We start from the raw sequence: 16,799 nt of genomic DNA, 5'->3' as shown, positions 1-16,799 counted from the left end.
TATTTTTACTTATGAGATAATCAATGGGCTAGACTCCATTTGTTGCACCACCGCCGCTGCCACGACGTTACAGCTCACACCATCAGCAACCTGGTTACCTTTATGGTTCAGCTGTTGCCTCTGCTCCCTCTTCAGCACCAACTAGACAAACAGCACCATGAAGATTCTGCTCCATTTTCGTACACTGAATATCTTTACTGGAATGACACAGAGTAGTCATGCCGATAATACACATGATATAAGTGCTTGTTAAAAAAAAGAAACACTTTTTGTTACTGTTGGTTTAATTCTGATGCCTTGTTCAAGTTTCCTGTAGCCACGGTTACAATGTTGGTCCTGTGTTTAAGTTGTTTGATGGACTTTTTTGGTAATGCTCTGTTTTTCTCTGACTCCTCTCTGATGACAGACATGTAAAGTTTACATTAAAGTGAAATTAGTTTTTTTGTGGACATTTTCAGTTTCAGCAATTCATGTTTACAATGCCTACAAGGGCATGAGTTAATTTTCACTGTACTGTTTGACAGAGTGGAGGTTTTTTTTCTTCAGTAACAACAAGTAGCCTAACCTTTACTCCCTGCTGCATATCTTGAAGCAATTACACAATAAATGATTGTTCATAAACAAAATAAATTTTATTCATTTATTGAATAAGTGTATCGCTTTTTACAGATCTGATGAATATAATGTGTTTCAATGTTGAGTTAACACTTTCGAGAAGCATAAGCATGTTCGATTTTATATCATGTTAACAGAAAACTGTATATAAAACAAACAGTATATAGTTTAATCAGACAAACTCAATGTCATCCAAACATGACTCAGTGTCTTGCTTTACAGATATGGTGAATATAATGACCGTTTCGATGCTGTTTGCATTAACACTTTACAGGAGCCTAAGCACTTTGGATCACGTTCACAATCTGAATGTATAATTTAATCAGACAAGCTTAATGTCTACCAAACTGAATTTTGCTTAACTTTTTCATTCAGAGAAATAACAGTAAGTGGCAAAATTTATATGCAATAATCTGAAATCAGCATCATTCAAGGGTCAAGAAACTTTGTGAGCACATTTCTTACTCGCCTCCCCTCAGTTTCATTGCATTCTCTTCTGATATTATTGTGCTGTGTTGGTGGCTGGAAGTTTCTGTCATATTGGATAGCTGCAGCAACATTTTGGTCTGGAATGATTTCTCTGTTAGCCTCACAAAAGTTATGCAAAACAAAAAAGGCATTGATGATGAATGGAAGATCATACAGATTTATGTCCATTGGCCTCCGTAATGCTCCAAATCGTGCTTTTAAACGTCCAAATGAGCATTCAATCACCGTTCTGCACTTGCACAGTGAAAACCCAAAGTACTGTTCCACTTCCTGAGGAATAGAACCTTCACTCGCATGCTCTTTCATAACATAGGGCAGCAGGGGGTACGCAGGGTCTCCAAGAAGAAATACAGGAACAGGATCTTCTCCCTCCACGATTACTTTTGGACAAGAAGGATTCTTTCCATCTCTCAAGTAAGCATTGATTTTTGAATTAGCAAAAATCCGAGCATCGGGAATGCTGCCAGGCAATTTAATAACAACGTCCATGAATGTGTACTTGTAATCACAGGTAGCCTGTACATTCAAGGAGAATTTGCCTTTCCTATTGATGTAATCAGTGGAGTTTGATGAAGGCTGCTTAATTTCGATATGCGTGCCATCAATAGCCTCTAGACACTGTGGCATTCCGTGTGTTTCATAAAAGTTTGTGACAAGTGTCTGTATCTCTGGTTCTGTGAATGGAAGTGAAACATACTCGGGACCCAGGTGAAATGTGATAGCTTTGCACACTTCTCTGATTATTTTAGACACAGTTTGTCAGGCTAATCTAAACGCACGTCTACCTTCGTCACTTAAATAGTACATGCAACTTTTGTAACAAAGTCCACCGGTGATCTCAGTCGTGTTGTCTGGCCTTGAATGTGAGGTTGTAACAGTTCACTCAGATAATACAGAGAATTAGCCTGACTACGTCAGACTTCCTACTACCGCTAATTTCATTTCGCTCCTGTAGTCAGTCTGAGATAGCAGCCTATCTTTCAGTTTTCCACCGGCCTTCAGACGGCCGGCCAATCAACGAACAGAGGGCGGGCTGAGAGCCGTGACGTAGACGCTGATTGTACCGTGGATGCGTAGATTTACTTCACATAATCTGCAAAAGTCGTTCACAGCCATGTTCACTCCGGTATTTCGCTCGATGGTTTAGTTTTTGCATCATACATGCGTTTACAGTGGAAGTTAGATGCGGCTGAGCATGCGCATAACACACGCCATAACCAAACGTTATGTGATTGGCTTACGGGTAACCAATGATTTTAAACTTCAGACAAGCGCCCCCCCGCGAGAAAGAAAACACTTTTCAATTATGCCCTTCCAGACTCTTTCTATGAAGCAAAGTGAAGTAGCAGAGTCTGGTATTACCAGGCTAACAGAGAATACCTAGACATCCTGAAGTTTTCACGCCACTCTTCAGGCACGACAATTGCATGCACAAAGTTGCCACCACGCACGGCAGCATCCAGGTCTGACCCAAAATCTCCGCTCCATGTACAATCTGAAACGCAACTGTCCTCGGTTTTGCCGCTAAAAAGCAACCGCGAGTAAACATTCTGGCTCCTTTGAAGAAACGCAATCTGCAGTATGTACAAACTAACATTAATTTTTAACAAGGCTGTCAAACAGAGCATCCAAAATAACTGCTGTACAATGTCATTCACCATCTTGGCTGAATTGATCATATGACTGCATCACATGACTAAAAATGAGTCATCGTATTCAAAAGCCTCCATTTTCACAGGCCACACTACAATGCGAAGACGGCATTTTCAAATTTATCCACTTTGGAGAGTGTTTTCCAAAAGCTACGTTTTCGTTGACTTAAAATGCCATCTCAGTGTAGACGGAAGGCCAAAATGGAGAGAAAAATATTCAATTTCAAACGAAAACGTATTAGTGGGGACATGGCCTTACTCGCTTTGACAAACTGTTGATAAGATACAATACACTCTCTAAGTATCTCATATGAGACCTGTAGTTTATCTGTCTTCCATTTCCTCTCTGCCTGCCTCCATTTTTTTCTAAGCAGCCGACTCTCTTCATTGAGCCAAGGCTGAGTTACAGTTTTTGATTTTACCTGTTTTCAGGGGGCAATACAATCCAAAATATGATTACAGCCCATACTGAAGTCAGATACCAGCTCCTCTAAACCCCAAATAGACGGATTGTACTCAATAACTGACATAACGGCATTGTACTGGTCAGAAAACTTAGAGGCAGAACCAGCATTGATAGTCTGAGCTCGACGGCTAACTAGCACGGACCCCGAAGGGAGCCGAGCAAATGTGACGTTAAACATAATAACAAAATGATCTGAGAGCCCCATGTTCTCAATAGTCAGCTCACCCACTGGTACACCCCAGGACAGAACCAAATCAAGAGTATGCCCCTGCTTATGTGTAGCACCATCGACAGACTATGTGAGGTTGAAAGAGTCCAACAGCAACAAAAAATCTTGTACCAAGGGCTTCTCAGGGCTGCAAATATGAATATTAAAATCACCTAATTTAACAAGGCTATCACAACGAGTGATCATAGAAGATAAAAACTCCCCAATAAAGTCCTTATAATTAGGAGGTCTGTATATTAGTGCACAAATAACTGGCCTAATCAAGACCACTTTAAAAACTTGCACCTCAAAACTAGCAAACTTGTCCACTGTCAACAGCCTGCATTTAAAACAATTCTTAAAAATTGTCGCAACCCCCCTCTTCTTAACACGACGTCGCGAAACTTTAATCAATCTTGACAACTCTCGGTTCTGAGGAACATCCGAAAGCAGATAAGAGTACGTTGCATCCTGTTGACACGAAGAGGTAGGCTACGAGATGAGTCGATGACATCCACCGCTGAGTCCACATGCACGGCTGGACCAGTCGCAAAGGTACGGGCTTGTCTCTGTTTCACCAACACGCCTCTACGCTTGCCCAGTCGTCTCCTATTGCGTTTCCGAGAGGCCACACAGATTCACAGCTGCGTGTGCGATAAACGGGGAATCACAAAACTTATTTCCACCCGAGTAACAGCTGGAAGCCACCACCTCTGACTCTTGGAGACTTAAAAGAAAATCGCGCTCATAAACGCGAAGAGAACTAACTGGCTGCACAAACAAGGATAAAAACGAGACAATTAAAGCATAAACCACAAACAGCGACAGACGGCATGCCAAACTACTCACAGGTGCCATCTTTCCCATTATTTCCTTATGTGCAAATGTATGAGTCCAATGAGTGTCCAATGTGAGTCTGGAGAGCTTCACACAAGTCCTGTGTGAACAGCCGCTATGGGTCATCTGTGTTGATTATGTGACAACTATTATATTAAAAAAAGTAACTGAGTTTTGTTGTTGTATATGATGTTTGCCCTGTGGTCTCAAGCAGATGCTTTTGTGCACTTTGTGGGGAATAAAACCCTCACTATTACAACTTTTTGTGCAGCCTAACTAAATAAAGATCATTGACTTTTTTAAATAACACTAGTGTACTGCAGATGTCATCCAGTGAACATTGTACCTGAAGTCATTTCAATAAACTTCTGCTTCTTGGAGCTGAATAAAACAACAGATTTCATTCTCAGCTCTTGGTGTGAGTTCATAAAATATTATGAACAAAAGAACCTGATGAACAAAGACTCATGATAAACCAGCATGTGGATTCATTATTTACAGTAACATTACTCATAAAACAATGCATGGCTGGCTGAATTCGGAATTGTATACTACACTTGAGGCCTATTATTAGGCTAATAAAGAGATCATGAAAGATCCACACTAAAGAAAAACCGTAACACTATTTTATTTGTAATACTTTCCTTCACTGCTGTGTATAAAAACTGAAAAGGCTCAGAAAATTGCAGATGATAAGAGACATTGTTGATTTATTAGAAGAGGAATGAAATGACTCCTTATACATTTTTTTTCCAAGCTGCCACGCCAGAACAATCGCTCCCAAACCTCCTGAACAAGATGGTCTCAGAGCGATTGCAGACAAACTCTGGGACGGTTTGCTTGAGGTGTGAAAGAAATCCAACGCAACGGACCAACAAACCAAATGATATCATAATTCTTGCTGTCCCGATGAAGCCTTGATTCTTGCTCTGCATTATAACATTCATATAGTGTTTGACACTGTTAATCACAGCACTATGAGATCCAGATTTAACAATCTAAGCGTAGGCTAGTTGGGCTGAAACTAGCAAATAACACTGTATCGCGCCCTGTAGGGCCCAGAGAGAGCGTATGAATTTGTTTTGTGAAAAGTTGTAACAGTTTTGTGTTTACTGGCAAGATGTCTATAATGTGCACCACATTGACTCACTCTTCTGAAATTAGATTGGACGTTTACAGTGCTTTTTATATTTACACAATCATAAAATATGCTTTAGTTACCCTACTTTACATTGTTAAAATTAAATTGAATACCCATTCCACATTTCATGTTACTTCTAAATATTTTATACTGAGGCTGTGAGAAATGAATGATCTAATTTCTTTATTTTATTTTACTTTATTTACTTTATTTAATTTTATTGGAAAATCAAACTAAATTTATATTCAAATGAATATCTTATAGGCTAGTTAAGAAGCAGAAATGATTAAAAAAACTACTGCAAAGATGGGTGTCATTTGAATTTTTTTTTTTTTGTATTACTGATGTTTTATTTGATGACAAAGCAGTTTTTTTAGTTCAGCATATCCTGACTCAAATAAAGTCAGATCTCTGCTGTTGATCTGTAAAGCTTGTTTCAGGAGTGTCACTATTAACAGCTGCTAAAAAGCCTCTATTTTGAATGTCTATAGTTTAATAGTTTTCAGCTCATTCATTATGCTGATGTCTTCAATCACCTGTAAACTGACACTTAAAGCTCATTTCACTGGTGTCAACAGACTGAGACAAACTGCATAATCACCACTTTTGAAATCTACAATTTATTTTGTTATAGTCTGTGATAAACCATGTTTTATGTAAAAACGACAAAAAAACAACAACAAAAAAAACATACATCTAAATGTGTTATTTGTTGTTAATTAATCTGTTAGTTTTAGTTTAGTTTATCTGTCTATATTACTGTATTTATATTCTTTTCTTTTCTTTATATTTGGATTATTTTAATGTTTTTCTACATGTTTTGTACAAATGTACATTTTGATAGCTGAAAATACAATGTGTAAAATTGTGAAAACAAATGTGATGATTTATTTTTGATGTGGGCAGATCTGCTCCTCCTACCACACACTGATTCCCCTTCAGTGAAGCTCCTCCCACTGTTCACCAATAAATGCTGGATTATTCCCATCAGTCTACAAGTGAAGAAGATTGAGGACAGTGAGAACATGAGTGATACAGAGTCCTGCAGGATAAAAGATGAAGAAACTGAAGACCAAAGAGGTTGGTGTTTATTTTTGATTCTTTATTAATGATGCTGAAGATCATTAAGGTTATAAAACTTCATGCAGTTCAAAAGATTTTGTGGTTATGGTAAAAAAAAAAAAAGAAAAGCTATAAGAGCTGTGAAATAAAAGTAAAAAATTTACGTACAGGGCACTTTCCATGAACTGGGTAGAAAATATCCTGAAACTGAAATGAAACATTTATATTGGTTGTCAAGAGAAGTACATAAAGTATATTTTTAAAGTATATAAAATGTAGACTGAAAGTATGCTTTCTTATTTTTAGCTGAAAAGAAGTATGCTAATAGAACATTTGAATAAACTTAAAATTATTATTATCGCTGTGTACAAGATCAATTTCAGTTCCATACTCATTTTATTTACTCTGTAAGATATTCCATCCGAATGCTTGTTACAATATAAATATGAACATGTTAGTTTATAAGACAGTGTGTAATATTATGTTTTTAAAAAAGTATTTAATAAGCTACTCAATCAAAATTTGTTAACAGAAGTACAAGCCAGCCAAGAATACTTAATCATACTTTTAAGTATATCTCAATCAACAAGTATAGGCCAAATATACTTAGACTTTTCTGTCAGTATAAGTTAAGTTCAATTTGAAGTTTATTTCTGAGAACTACATAAAATGTAGACTGAAAGTATACTTTCTTATTTTGTAGTTTAAAAGAAGTATACTAATAGCACACTTGAATAAACTTCTTTTTCGGATGAGTACCCCTTATTTTATACTTGATCTGTAGATAAAGGTCGAAGTTTTAATTATAACTCTCTCTCTCTATATATAAATCTTATAATCTTATAAATAGATATATATAAATATAAATCTTAATGTAATGTACATTTTTCATGAATGTGTTTTATAAGAATGTTCCCCACTAAACTTAACATTTCACTAAATGTTTCGATTTAATAAAATTACTGTGCAGCAATTATTTTTTTTTTTGCTGCTGAAAAATTACACTCTCCTTACAATATATTTTGTGTTGATGTAGATTGATAATTGTTTTTTAATTCGTTGTTTTTTTCTATTATTCTCTATAATAAGTAATGCGTGTAAAAAAAAAAATGCGTGTAAAAAAAAAACGCAATGTTTTCGGATCGGTATCAGCCGATACTAAGAATTTGGAATATCGGATGGTTTATGAAAATCTGGTATTGATGCATCATCCCTAGTAAATACTATCCAAGTGGTTTTATTTTACATTTTACATCTAAATAAATAAATAAAACAGAAATAAACAAAATTTCAAAATTAAACAATGAAAAAAAAATATATATTTTTTTCCTGAATAGGTAACAGGAAGGCAAATTTTGCGTAAATTAACTACATAGCCTACTTTAATTTATAGTGAGGGGTGCACATACATAACTGGTGCGCATGTGGTAAAAATGAACGATGGGCACCAGAAAACGTGGAGGGAAGCGCTTTTGAGTACCAACATGTTTGGGGACAGGGACACGTTTACTTACTGGAGTAGGAGTTTTTTCCATCTTTGGTAAGATTATGTAAGCAATCATGATGATAAGTGTGTTCATTAATTATTAGGGGTGCAATGGATCGTATAGTTTATCTGTGATCCATATGGAACAGGCCCCACGGTTCGGCACGCATATAATTCGTGGATTAACTGCTAAGTTTTACCATCTTAGAGTGAAAGTTTATCATTTGGACGTGTTTTGTCTCTCCAATTTGCACATTTTAAACGCAGTAGAAGAGGTGAAAATCAGGACTCACACTGTTATCGGTGTGCAGTTATAACTTTCGTATAGCGTCTGTCTACTTTCTGTTGTTACATCAGTGTTCACTTTCCCCCTTCACATTTCTCTCTTTGATGTTTTTATGATTTACAGAAAACTTTTTTACTTTCATTTTAGACTTGCAGGAGGAGAATGAGGAGAGCGAAGAACTGAGTGAAGCGGAGGAGAAACAACATGATGTCAAAAAAGGAAATAAATCTTTGAGTCACTCACAGAAAAGAAGATCAAACAAATCTTTCACCTGTTCTCAGTGTGGAAAGAGTTTCTCATACAAACAAAGTCTTAAACTTCACATGAGAATTCACACTGCAGAGAAACCTTTCACATGTGATCAGTGTGGGAAGAGTTTCACACAAAAAGGAAACCTTGAGAGACACATGAATATCCACACTGGAGAGAAGCTGCACACATGTGATCAGTGTGGGAAGAGTTTCACAAAATTAAGCTCTTTTAAATCACATCTGCGTTCTCATTCAGGAGAAAGACCATTTAACTGTGATCAGTGTGGTAAAAACTTTGTTAACTCAGAATACCTGAAGAGCCACCTGAAAGTTCATACAAAGGAGAAGCCTCACATGTGTTCTTTGTGTGGAAAGAGTTTTAGTCGGCTGAGTGCTTTAAAAGTACACCAGAAAATACACATTGGTGTGAAGAATTATATGTGCTTTGATTGTGGAAAGACTTTTATTGCAAATTTTGAACTGAAACAGCACCAGAGAATTCACACTGGAGAAAAACCTTACAAGTGTTCACACTGTGACAAGAGATTCATTCAGTCAAGCATCCTGAAATCACATGAGCGGATCCACACTGGAGAAAAACCTTACAAGTGTTCACACTGTGACAAGAGATTCAGTCGGTTAGGAAACATGAAAAAACATGAGAGGATCCACACCAGAGAGAAACTGTATCACTGCCCTCCGTGTGGGAAGAGTTTCCCTCATTCATCTTCTCTACTCTATCATACAAAAAACAAATGTCTGAAATCATGATATGTTTGAATTCATCTTCAGATCCAGCTCTTTCAAATGCAATGCTGCGTCCTCATCAAACGTGACTTAATAACATGTTGAGCAATAACATTACATGTAAATCAGGACCAAATCAGACATGAACTGTCCAATAAATGCTGTTTCTTATGCTAAAACAGTGTTAAAAAAGCTAAAAACCGCCACCTATGCACATCTTTCTCTTGCATGGGTGATATATCTGCATTGTATTCTTTCATGAGAATGTAGTGCCTCATCCACCCCAGAGGATCAGACTACTTTAATATCCAACAAACTTTTCTTAATGCTTTTTTGTTGCTAACTCATAACCAGCTTCATTCCGTTATCCCAACATGTGTCTGTATTGTAGTGAAATATTTGAATATTGATAGATATTATGAACGTACAAAGAACGTCCAGACACATATGCACGCACACACAGATACATAAGAAGCCCAAAGCGCAGAAGACGGAAAGGACGCAAGAATGCCCATTTATGGGGAACAATGTCGACATCAGAAGAAGGTTGATGTCACATGCTTTAGTTCCTCTGGAAAAAAAAACCAAGAAACTGCATAGGAACAATGTAACCCAGTTATTTTTTATATCTATTGCTTGATTCTGCTTATAAGGTAAATAGCCTGTGTAATTTTCCACTCATACAAGACTGCCCTGTTGAGATTGGATATGCTGAAGTATTATAACATGTAACCTTATGATGATTTGCTACAAATGTTAGCTATTGTGTAACCAGTATTTTTATCTTTTGTTTAAATAAATTTTTATTTCTAAAGACAACCACTGTTAAGTTTTACTTCAGCTTACAAAGACATTAGTAATAGACAGAGCATTATAATAATCTTTGCAAGACCAGGGACAACAAAGGTTCCAGTAACAATTCTGCTGGAGGGTAAACATGAATTTGATCCATATGTCTATTTGTCAATGATTATTATTGTTTCACGAGAGTGTAGGGACTACACCTAGATTTGCTGGTATAAATTAAAACAGTGATCTCAAACTCAATTCCTGGAGGGCCACAGCTCTGCACAGTTTTGCTCCAACCCTAATCAAACACACCTGATCCAGCTAATCAAGGTCTTCAGGATTACTAGAAACTTCCTTGCAGGTGTCAGTTGGAGCTAAACTGTGCAGAGCTGTGGCCCTCCAGGAATTGAGTTTGAGACTCAGGAAATAATCATATTCTGACCTGACAGCAAAAGACTACCTAGCAACTGTGATACTAGGGGTTATTCAGGAAAATGAGATAAATACCAGATCTCACCACAGTATCCAACAAATACAATTATACCCTCTGTTTTCAATCTATAAAATAATGCAGATATTATACTTTTGAGAGCTGTAAATTACAGAAAACCCTCAAGATAGTTTTTAAAGGGGTGGTTCAGGATTTTGGACATCGGACCTCATTTCCAAGTTAGCCTGGGTGTTATTTATCAGTGGAGACAGTTTTCAAAAATTTTTATCCAGTCCTAGTTGCTTAGTTCGCCGGTGCTAGCTAGCGCGAGTCAACAGTGACTGCTAGCCTGCCATTAAAAACAGTTTACCCACTCCACAGTACACCAAATGCAAATAAATTATAACGCCAGACTATCGATGTAAATGTCTGTTGAGAGAATAATGTTAATAATGATGAGAATAATGACTGGATGACATTTTTTTGAAAACTGTCTTTAAGGTCTATTGTGAGGCTGCTAAGAGTGACGAGCCGGTCCCCGATCTTTTCAAGGGGAAAAACGACTCGCCAAACTCTGCTTTTGAGCCTTTATTTTTTTTATTTTTTTTTATTTTTTAGCATTCTTTGTATTTTGAGGATTATGTTTTCTCATTGAATTTTATAAAGCATCGGAAAATTGTGTTGGATAGCGGTTCATGTTTAAATGAGGTCATCTTCTGGTTTAATGCTAATCCAGGGCATTATATTTCGTGTGTCTTTGGTGGTAGATTCTGGTGCTCGAGTTGCCGATTTGTGTGGAATTTAAACCAGGCTAATAGTCGGGGAGCCAAAGTCTAAAAAATGGGTTGAACCTGAATATGGTCTGCCATACTTTTTATTTGTGTTTTTTCTGTTAACTTTGACCCTAAGAACCAATAATTGGAGGGTCTGCTCTGCCGGAAATATCGTGAAAAAAAAATGTAGCCATTTTAGTGTATGCACCCTTTATTTTTTATCAGAAAAATGTGAAAAATGATTTTTTTCCTCAAATCCTCAGTGGGTTTGGTAGCCTGTCAATAAATGCATTCCAGATACACAGAACACGTGCTGACAACATCTACTGAAAAAATAACTCCTAAAACACATTTCTACATGATTTTGTATCAATTTAATGCAAAAACATTAGGCGTTTTCTCACTTTTTTCCAATATTTTCATCTTTACTTCATTGGCAATCAACTATTCCCCCAAGTTATGACATCAGTCAATTTGTCATTCTTTTCACCAAACAGTATATTCATTCCACAGAAAAAATCATAAAAATCCAACCAAAATCAATGGATCTGTGATGATTTCACTAATAGTTGATCAGCAGGCTCAGAACCTCAATAGAATTGCAGGCTACTCTCAAAATTCCGAAAGACATGTAGTCCATGAGCCAGGGGGGTTGATCGGTATCATTGGGGGGGAAAATGCTATCATTGTTTTTTGGCAAGGTATACACCCCTAGTATTAGAAAAATCACGATAGCAGTGCAGGGGTGGTAGCGAAATCACTTTTTTCAGCTCATGAAGTTACTAACCCCCTAAGATAAATTCCGTTTTTGAAATCTGGTGTATATCTGGTTTAGGCTCATGCTAGGGATATTGTCAATATTCTATAATATGGTGCTTGGTATCGTTGGAAAGGGGACCTTTAAGGCTTTCATTTAAGCCCAGTACTGAATCTGTCTGACAAACACAGAGGTCACATGACTTCTTTAAACCAGAAATAACACACATTTTTTCACAATTTCCGCCTAAACTGTATGCTTTCTTTTATCCCTGTGGCATGAAAGAACACCACGGACACAAAACTCAACAACTTCAATACTCAAGGCACTCTGATGACTCAGAAAATGTATAATATACCCATACTATTTATTTGTGAGAGCCTTAAATTAGACTTGTGCAGCCAGTACAAGTCTTAAAAAAAGAATAGAGCCAATAGAATAGACAAATAGAATACCCTATTAGTCCAGGGCCAAATGGCCTATTTATTCATGTACAGTTGTAATAAAAAGTAATTGTTTCAATAGTGTTTTCAACATAACACTTGTAATTGGTTTATGATTTTTTCTGTGGAATGAGTATACTGTTTGGTGAAAAGAACGTTTGTGTGCAGTATGTTGTGTTGGACAGATTAATATTTACTCTTCAGAAACTCTTTCTCAGCCATCCTCTATTCAGCATTTAAACAGTGTCACGTTCTGTTACGTCAGTCAGCGCGGTAAAACTCACTCTAGCCAGAGTTATATATAAATGTTATAAATAGCTTAGATGTAAATAAATATAATGTAAATTTTTCATGAATGTATTTTCTTAGAATACAAAAAGCTATTTTTTAACTTATGTTTTAACATTTAACCAGATTTCCACTACAATTATGGTCATATAGATATTCTACAGATATCAAGAAAAAAACAGTAATGTTTTCGGATAGGTATCAGCTGATTCTAAGAATTTGGAATATCGGATGGTTTATGAAAATATGGTATCGGTGCATCCCTAGTTGTCAACATCAGGAGCTCGAACTAAATACTATCCAAGTGGTTTCATTTTACATGTTACATCTGATTCACAATTTTTGCAACCATGTTACTGAACTTTTGTTGTAAATATTGAAAAGATTAGTCATTCACATGATTTGATTCATTTCTAGACATAAACATAAAATATAAAAATTAAACAATTTGTTTTAACGAAATACATTTTTCCTGAATAGGAAACAGGAAGGCAAATTTAGCGTAAATGAACTAAATACTTATTTATAGTAGTGGTGTAACAATATATCGTGTCACAATATATCGCAATACAAAAATGCAACAATATGTATCGTGAATAGTTCACCCAAAATAAAAATTACTATGTGAGAATTTTTTTTTAAGTTTTCAGAGTTTTAGTGTAAGTACTACATTCAAATATTATATATAATGTTGAATATAATGTATAATAATGCAATAGAGGAATATCTGTGTAAAAAAGTGGCCTACATTATTTTAAATGTATCTAGTCTAGGGATGTTAACCGATGACCGTTTGACCGATGGTTGACCGTATCAACGTTAACCGATCAAATTTGTCGGTTGTCGGTTAAAAAAAAGAAAAGTGATCTCTAAATTAGGCTATTATAGACAGTGGACCAAACGCTACTACAGTTAGCCATCTCATTCCAAGATCTTTTTGTGTGAAGTGAACAAATCCCTCACACTCAATTTTTCATAACTCGCCTGTTTGTACTTAATAAACCAATAAAAACATTTGGCGCGAGGTCACAGCTTTTGGGTTCGCGCGCTCACAAGGTTTGCGAAAAGTAAAGGCTACAGGCTAAAACACTCGAGGTTAGAGCCAGGGCAGACGACAGGAGTGTGTGTGGGACCATTTCACCAAAAAGAATGACACAGATGTAAGTTGCAACTTGTGTGATACAGTGCTTAAATACAGTAGTCGACAGATGGGACAGATGATCATCATCTTTCTTTATTATTGTTAGCACTACCTCAAACTAAAGCGGCGTCTCTTCGGAGCTGTCATTTTCTGAAATGAGCCGCGGCAATGTTTCAAATGAGCTTCTAACGCTAGACAAACGCCTTTATTTTCAATGCGATCTTGTACCAAAACCATTTCAAAACTAAGGAGCCATTTGTCGTCCAATTACAGGATGGGGGGGGGGTCTGGGAATTCATATTCTCAGCTCCCCCATGTCCCGGGCTAGGCTCCTTGGCGGTGTGGCTTCGACCACCAGAAGCAGACTCGGGTCCGTCTGCGCATCTGTGCGGTCTCCTTAGTCTGCTTCCCGCCAAGGCCCCCTCCATGCGGCCCCTCCCTCGGGCCTTCACTAGCCCTGGGCAAGAGGAAGTCGCAGGAGGGTGGCGCTGCCTGTCTCGGCCCCTTAGACTGCCACACCAGCCTAAGCAGCACTTTTGAGACGGGCAGCCCGGTCGGCGGTCTGGTTAAGGATTGCGCCCAACAGTCTTCGATCACTCCATAAGCAGCCTGAGGACCTTCTGCACCGACGGTCATCCGTCCGGGCGGTCTCCTTAGCCTTCTTCCCGCCGACGCCGCCTTTCTGCGGCTCCTCCCCTTGAGGCTTCACCGGCCCCGAGCATGAGGAGGTCGCAGGAGGGTGGCACCGCCTGTCTCCGCCCCTTAGCCGGCTAAAAAAGCCAGGCTAAGCAGCACTCCTGAGACGGGCAGCTCGGAGGTAGGGCTCAGTTCTTCTCAGGAGCTGGTAGCAGGACCACTCCTTCCCCCGCTGAGGGCCGGGGGAGAATCTCTTTTTGAAGAACTGATCCCCCTTTCTCCGAGCCCAAGAGGCCGTGGATGACAGTGCGCGCCACTCACGAGCCTCGCCACTCTCGAGCCTCGCCACTCTCGTCCCCCTCTGTCGCCAGACCCCTGCCAGAGCACGCCGCTGTGGGACGCTGGTCCTCCTCTGGCAGGGCGCGGCTAATGGCCGTGCCCCCGCACCGGGCCGCTATGCCACCCACGCCTGGGCCGGTCATTCCGCCTCGCTGCACCACCGAGGGTACGTCTGTGGTCCGCATGACCCCGCTGGTACAGTTCTTGGGAGCCTGGCTAGAGCTTCCCAAACTGTCCTGCTGGGTCGCGAGAACCATCAGGCTCGGCTACGCGATTCAGGTCGCGCGATCTCCTCCCCGCTTCAGGGGAGTCCGCTTCACTATGGTCGGTGGCAATGCCCCTGTCATGAGAGCGGAGGTCAACACCCTACTGGCGAAGGGTGCGATCGAGATTGTCCCTCCAGCCGAAATAAAGGCCGGGTTTTACAGCCCCTACTTTATTGTACCGAAGAAATCCGGTGGGTTACGACCAATCCTGGACCTGCGCGTCTTGAACCGCTCCCTTCACAGGCTGCCGTTCAAGATGCTCACGGCCAAACGCCTTTTCGAATGCGTGCGGCCACAGGATTGGTTTGCAGCGATCGACCTGAAGGACGCCTACTTCCATGTCTCCATTCTTCCTCGACACAGACCGTTTCTACGGTTTGCTTTCGAGGAGCGGGCATACCAGTACGCAGTTCTCCCTTTCGGGCTAGCCCTGTCTCCTCGCGTCTTCATGAAGGTCGTCAAGGCAGCCCTTGTTCCCCTCCGAGAACACGGGGTTCGCATCCTCAACTATCTTGATGACTGGCTGATCCTAGCTCATTCTCGAGACCAGGTTTGCGAACACAGGGACCTAGTGCTTCGGCATCTAGCTCGTCTGGGCCTTCGGGTCAACTGGGAGAAGAGCAAACTCTGCCCCGTGCAGAGGATCTCTTTTCTCGGTATGGAGATCGACTCGGTTGCCATGTGCGCGCAGCTTACGAACGACCAAGCGCAGTCACTGCTGACTTGTCTTCGCCAGTTCGAGGACAAGAGTGCGGTTCCACTGAAACTATTTCAGAGGCTCCTGGGGCATATGGCATCCGCAGCCGCAGTAACGCCGCTCGGGTTGCTTCATATGAGACCGCTTCAGCTCTGGCTTCGCGATCGATTCCCGAGGTGGGCATGGCATCACGGCACGCTCCGAGTCCCAGTGACTCCGACCTGCCGTCAGACCTTCACCCCGCTTCCATGCGTTGCTCAAGGGTCAGCACGTACTAGTCCGATCAGACAATACCGCGACAGTAGCGTACATCAACCGACAAGGTGGTCTGCGCTCCCGCCGTATGTTGCAACTCGCCCGCCACCTCCTCATATGGAGTCAGAAGCATCTGAGGTCGCTTCGAGCCATTTATATCCCGGGAGACCTGAACCAGGCGACCGACGAGCTGTCTCGGCTTCGGCCTCTCGCTGGAGAATGGCGACCCCATCCCCAGTCGGTCCAGCTGATTTGGGATCAGTTCGGGGACGCTCAGGTAGACCTGTTTGCCTCCCACGACTCGTCCCACTGCGACCTGTTTTATTCCCTGACCGAGGGCACGCTCGGCACAGATGGACTGGCGCACAGCTGGCCGCGGGGCCTCCGCAAGTATGCGTTTCCCCCAGTGAGCCTTCTTGCGCAGACTTTGCGCAAGATCAGGGAGGACGAGGAGCAGGTAATTTTGGTTGCCCCGTATTGGCACAACCGCACCTGGTTCCCAGAACTAGTACTCCTCGCGACAGCACCTCTCTGGCCAATTCCTCTGAGAAAGGACCTGCTTTCTCAGGGACGGGGCACCTTATGGCACCCTCGTCCCGATCTTTGGAACCTCCACGTGTGGCTCCTGGACGGGACGAGGCAGGTTTGAGTACCCTACCACCAGCGGTGGTGGCTACCATAACTTCTGCTAGAGCATCGTCCACGAGACATGCCTATGCGTTGAAGTGGAACCTCTTCGTCAACT

Source organism: Rutilus rutilus, assembly GCF_951802725.1.
Source record: "Rutilus rutilus genome assembly, chromosome: 8".
Taxonomy (NCBI): domain Eukaryota; kingdom Metazoa; phylum Chordata; class Actinopteri; order Cypriniformes; family Leuciscidae; genus Rutilus; species Rutilus rutilus.
Note: the sequence above shows the minus strand (reverse complement) of the source record.